This window comes from Pteropus medius, unplaced genomic scaffold (assembly GCF_902729225.1).
Source record: "Pteropus medius unplaced genomic scaffold, Ma_sr-lr_union100, whole genome shotgun sequence".
NCBI lineage: Eukaryota > Metazoa > Chordata > Mammalia > Chiroptera > Pteropodidae > Pteropus > Pteropus medius.
Genome location: NW_024342475.1, coordinates 625,660 through 631,230, shown reverse-complemented (window position 1 = coordinate 631,230; position 5,571 = coordinate 625,660). Strand labels below are relative to the sequence as shown.

The 5,571-nt window shown below is 36.5% G+C and overlaps 1 non-coding gene across 1 annotated transcript; it reads left to right on the top strand.

Moving 5' to 3' along the window:
* Nucleotides 1-5,452: 5,452 nt before the first annotated feature.
* Nucleotides 5,453-5,571, top strand: LOC120605372 (5S ribosomal RNA). The gene has a single exon (XR_005653619.1). It is a non-coding gene; the product is annotated as a 5S ribosomal RNA (ribosomal RNA).

Sequence of the window (5,571 nt, the reverse complement as noted above, 5' to 3'; positions counted from 1 at the left end):
AAAATACATAATTAGGAGTAAAGTGACTATTAGGCAAATAGAAACAGAGGAGTGCAACCCTTACTAAGAACAGAGCATTATAAGCTTAAATAATAATAAGAGAATTGCTATAGCAAGATAGTAATGAACATTCAACATACATAGGGACAAATTGAGACAACAGTGACTGAAAAGGGGAGGATTCAGAGATCCAGTTTGCAAAGGGGAATGGAGATAAGGCACATGCAGAAGAAAATGGATGACTATATATATAACTATCTTCTACATATATATAATGCTAACCAAATGCCAAAGATTCAGAACCGAAGTATATAACATAAAATAAGAAGGGCCAGAGGGAGAACCCACAACAGCCAACCAAAATAAAGAAAATAGAAACACAGGGACAAAGAAGCAATGGAAACACAGAGCTACCAGAAAGTAAAAGATAAAATGGCTATAAGGAGACCTCATATTTCATTAATCACCCTAAATGTAAGTGGACTGAGTTCACCAATTAAAAGACACAGAGTAGCAGATTGGATCAAAAACAAAACCCAACCATATGCTGCCTCCAGGAGACACATCTCATTTCCAAAGACAAATATAGACTCAAAGTGAAAGGGCGGAGAATGACATTTCAAGCAAATGGCATTCAGAGAAAAGCGGGAGTAGCAGTACTAATATTGGACTAGTCTTCAGGCCTGGTTAGTACTTGGATAGGAGATCACCTGGGAAGACCAGGTGCTGTAGGCATAAAAAATAAGAAAAAATTAGGGGTTGTAAGTTGACAAGGTCCTTGCAATCCGTGAGGTAAACCAAGGGTTGCCTCACCTAAAAACAAAACAAAACAAACAAACAAAAACTAATATCAGATGAAATAGACTTCAAAATAAGAAAGGAAAAGAAAGATACTGAGGGACACATCATAATGATAAAGGGAATCATGCACCAAGAAGACATAACACTTCTTAATATCTATGCTCCCAATCAGGGAGCCCCAAAGTATATAAAGCAGTTGCTAACAGAACTAAAGTGAGAAACAGACCAAAACACTATCATAGTAGGGGACCTAAAGAGCCCACTGTCAGACATGGACAGATCATCCAAACAGAAAATCAATAAGAAAATAATCCTTAAATGACACGTTAGACCAACTGGACATAATTGACATTTACAGAGCCATTCATCCCAAAACAGCTGCTTATACATTCTTCTCTAGTGCTCATGGAACATTCTCAAGGATTGACCACATACTGGGACACAGAGATAGCCTCAATAAATATAAGAGGGTTGAAATCATACCAACCATATTCTCTGATCATAATGCTTTGAAACTAGAGATCAACTGCAAAAAGAAAGTGGCAAAAGCGGTCGTAAGAGGAAAGTTCATATCATTACAGACCTATCTCCAAAAACAAGAATGAACCCAAATAACCTAATGTTTCATCTTAAAAAAAAAAAAAAAAAAAACTAGAAAAGGAAGAACAAATGAGGCCTAAAGTAAGCAGAAGGAAAGAAGTCATCAAAATTAGAGCAGAAATAAATGAAATTGAAAACAAAGAAAAAATAGAAAAAATAAATACAACAAGGAGCTGGTTCTTTGAGGTTAATAAAATTGACAAACCCTTGGCTAGACTCACTAAATAAAAAAGACAAAGGACACAAATAAACAAAATCAAGGATGAAAGAGGGGAAATTACAACTGACATCACAGAAAAAGGATCATACAAAAATACTATTCATAGAAAAAGTACATAATAACAAATTTAACAACCTAGAAGAAATGGAGCAGTACTTAGAAAAATGCAATCTTCCTAGACTGAATCAAGAAGACTGGAAAATCTAAATAGACCAATCAGCAGTATGGAAATTGAAACAATCATCAAAAACCTCCCAAATGGAAAAGTCCAGGACCAGATGGCTTCACCAGTGAATTCTACCAAACATTCAAAGAAGATTTAATACCTTTTCTTCTTAAACTCTCCCAAAAAATTGAAGCGGAGGCAATACTTCCCAACTCATTTTATGAGGCCAATATTACCTTGATACCAAAACCTGGTAAAGGTAACACAAAAAAAGAAAACTATAGACCAATATCTCTCATGAATTCAGATGCAAAAACCCTAAATAAGATACTAGTGAACCAAATACAGCAACGTATTAAAAAGATTATACACCATGATCAAGTGGGCTTTATCCCGGGGGCACAGGGATGGTTCAACATGCGCAAATCAATTAATGTGATACACCACATAAATTTAAAAATAAGAATCATACGATCATATCAATGGATGCAGAAAAAGCCTTCGACAAGATACAGCATCCATTTATGATCAAAATATTTAACAAAGTTGGTATAGAAGGAAAGTATCAACATAAAGGCCATATATGACAAATCCTCAACCAACTTTATACTTAATGGTGAAAAACTAAAAACCTTCCCTCAGGAACAAGGCAAGGCTGTCCACTATCACCACTGTTATTCAATATAACATTGGCAGTCCTAGCGAGTGTAATCAGGCAAGAGAAAGATATAAAAGGTATCCAAATAGGAAACGAAGAAGTCAAACTGTCAACTATTTGTGAATGACATGATTCTCTATATAGAAAACCCTAAAGACTCCAGAAGAACACTACTAGAAACAATAAGCAAATACAATAAAGTCTCTGGATACAAAAGCAACCTTCAAAAATCCATAGCTTTTCTATAATAATGAAGAGTCAGAAAAAGAAATGGAAAAAATAATTCCTTTTGAAATTGCAACAAAAAAGAATAAAATACCTAGGAATAAATCTAACAAAACATGTGAAGGAATAAATCTAACAAAACATGTGAAGGACATAATGAAAACTACAAGACCCTATTAAAAGAAATCAAGGAAGATACAAAGAAATGGAAAGATATTCCGTGTTCTTGGATTGGAAGAATCAACATAGTTAAAATGACCATATTACCTAAAGCATTATACAGATTTAATGCAATCCCCATCAAAATCCCATCGGCATTTTTTAAAGAAATAGATCAAAAAATCATCAGATTTGTATGGAAGCACAAAAGACCCTGAATTGCCAAAGCCATCCTGAGAAAAATGAGGCTGGAGACATTGCTCTGCCCAATCTCAAATTATACTACAAAGTGACAGTAATCAAAACAGCATGGTATTGGCAGCAAAACAGACACACGGACCAGTGGAACAGAATCGAGAGTCCAGAAGTAAACCCATATTTATATGGGCAAATCATTTTTGACAAAAAAAGCCAAAAACATACAGTGGAGAAAGGTGCTGGGAAAACTGGAAAGCCACCTGTAAAAGAATGAAACTAGACTGTTGTCTATCACCACACACCAAAATTAACTCAAAATGGATTAAGGACCTGAATATAAAACCTGAAACAATAAAACACATAGAAGAAAACATAGGAACTAAACTCAAGGACCTTGGACTTAAAGAGGATTTTATGAATTTGACCTCAAAAGCAAGTGAAGTAAAAGCAAACATAAATGAATGGGACTACATCAAACTAAAAAAGCTTCTGCGCAGCAAAAGAAACCGTCAACAAGGTAAAGAGACAAACATCCGAATGGGAAAATATAGTTGCAAGCAGCGCCTCTGATGAGGGCCTAATATCCAAAAAAGAACTCATACGACTCAATAACAACAAAAAAACCTAAACAATTCAATCAAAACATGGGGCAGAGGACCTGAACAGACACTTCTCCCTAGAGGACATACAGATGGCCAACAAATATATAAAAAGATGCTCAACATCGCTAGCTGATCGGAAAATGCAAATCAAAACCACAGTGAGATACCATCTCACACCTGTTAGAATAGCTACAATCAACAGAACAAGTAATAACAAATATTGGAGAGGATGCAGAGAAAAAGGAATCTTCATACACTGCTGGTGGGACTGCAAATTAGTATAGCACTTTGGAAAATAGTATGGAAGTTTCCTCAAAAAACTAAGAATTGATCTACCATATGATCCATCAATCCCTCTACTGGGTATTTACCCCAAAGACTTGAAAACATATCCGAAAAGATATTTGCACACCGATGATCATAGAAGCACTATTCACAGTGGCCAGGAAGCAACCAAAGTGTCCTACGATAGATGATTGGCTAAAGAAGCTGTGGTACATATATACAATGGAATATTGTATATATGTCAACTATTCGTGAATGACATGATTCTCTATAAAGACAACATCGATGGACCTTGAGATAATCATGCTAAGCGAAATGAGCCAGACTGAAAAAGTTGAAAATCACATGATATCACTTATATGTGGCATATAAACCTAAAAGCAACAAATGAACAAGACAAACAGAGACTCAGGGACATGGACAATGGACTAGTGGTTACCAGAGAGGGTAGGGGGTGGGGGAGGAGGGAAGAGATAGACAGGGTAAAGGGGGTCAAGTATAGGATGTGTGGTGGAGGGTGAAGTGGGTAAAGGGGATTAAATATATGGTAGCTGAAGGAAACTGAACTCTGGGTGGTAATCACACAATATATAGATGTCAAATTATAATGTACACCTGAAAATTATATAATTTTATTAACCAATGTTACCCCAATAAACTTAAAAAAAAGAAAAGAAAAACCACAATGAGATAACACCTCACTCTCGTCAGAATGGCTATCATCAATAAGTCCACAAACGAGTGTTTGCTAGGATGTGGAGAAAAGGGAACCCTCCTACCCTGCTGGTGGGACTGCAAATTGGTGCAGCCACTATGGAAAACAGTATGGAGTTACCTCAAAAAATTAAAAAATAAAACTAATATATGACTTGACAATCCCACTCCTGAGTATTTATCCAAAGAAATCTCAAACACTAGTTCAAAAAGACATACGCACCCCTATGTTCATTGCAGCATTATTTATAATAGCCAGGATATGGAGGCAACCTAAGTGTCCACTGATAGACAATCGGATAAAGAAGTGGCACACAGGTACAATGGAATATTACTCAGCCATAAAAAGAATAAAATCTTGCTGTTTGCCACGACATGGATGGAACTACTGGGTATTATGCTGAGTGACAAAGACGAATACCATATAATCTCACTTGTTTGTGGAATGTAGGAAACAAAATATACAAACAAAACAGAAACGAGCTCATAAAAAACTGATAGTTGCCTGCTGGGAGAGAGCTTGGGAGATGGGTAAGAAAGGTAAAGGGATTAAGAAGTACAAATTGCCAGTTGTAAAAACAGTCATGGGGATGTAAAGTACAGCACAGGGAATATAGTCAATAATATTGTCACAAGTATGTGTGGTGTCGGATGGGGACTAGATTTACCAGGGAAATGTCTAACTACTATGTTGTGTACCCGAAACTCATAATATTGTATATTAACTGTAATAGAAAAAATCATGAAAGCAGCTGAAGAAAAATGATACTGCAGAGGGAAGCAGTGATTCAAACAACTGCTGACGTTTGAAAAAAAAGATCGCAGTCTACGGCCATGCCACCCTGAACGTGCCCGATCTCATCTGATCTCGGAAGCTGAGCAGGGTGGGGCCTGGTTAGTACTTGGATGGGAGACCACCTAGGAAGACCAGGTGCTGTGGGCA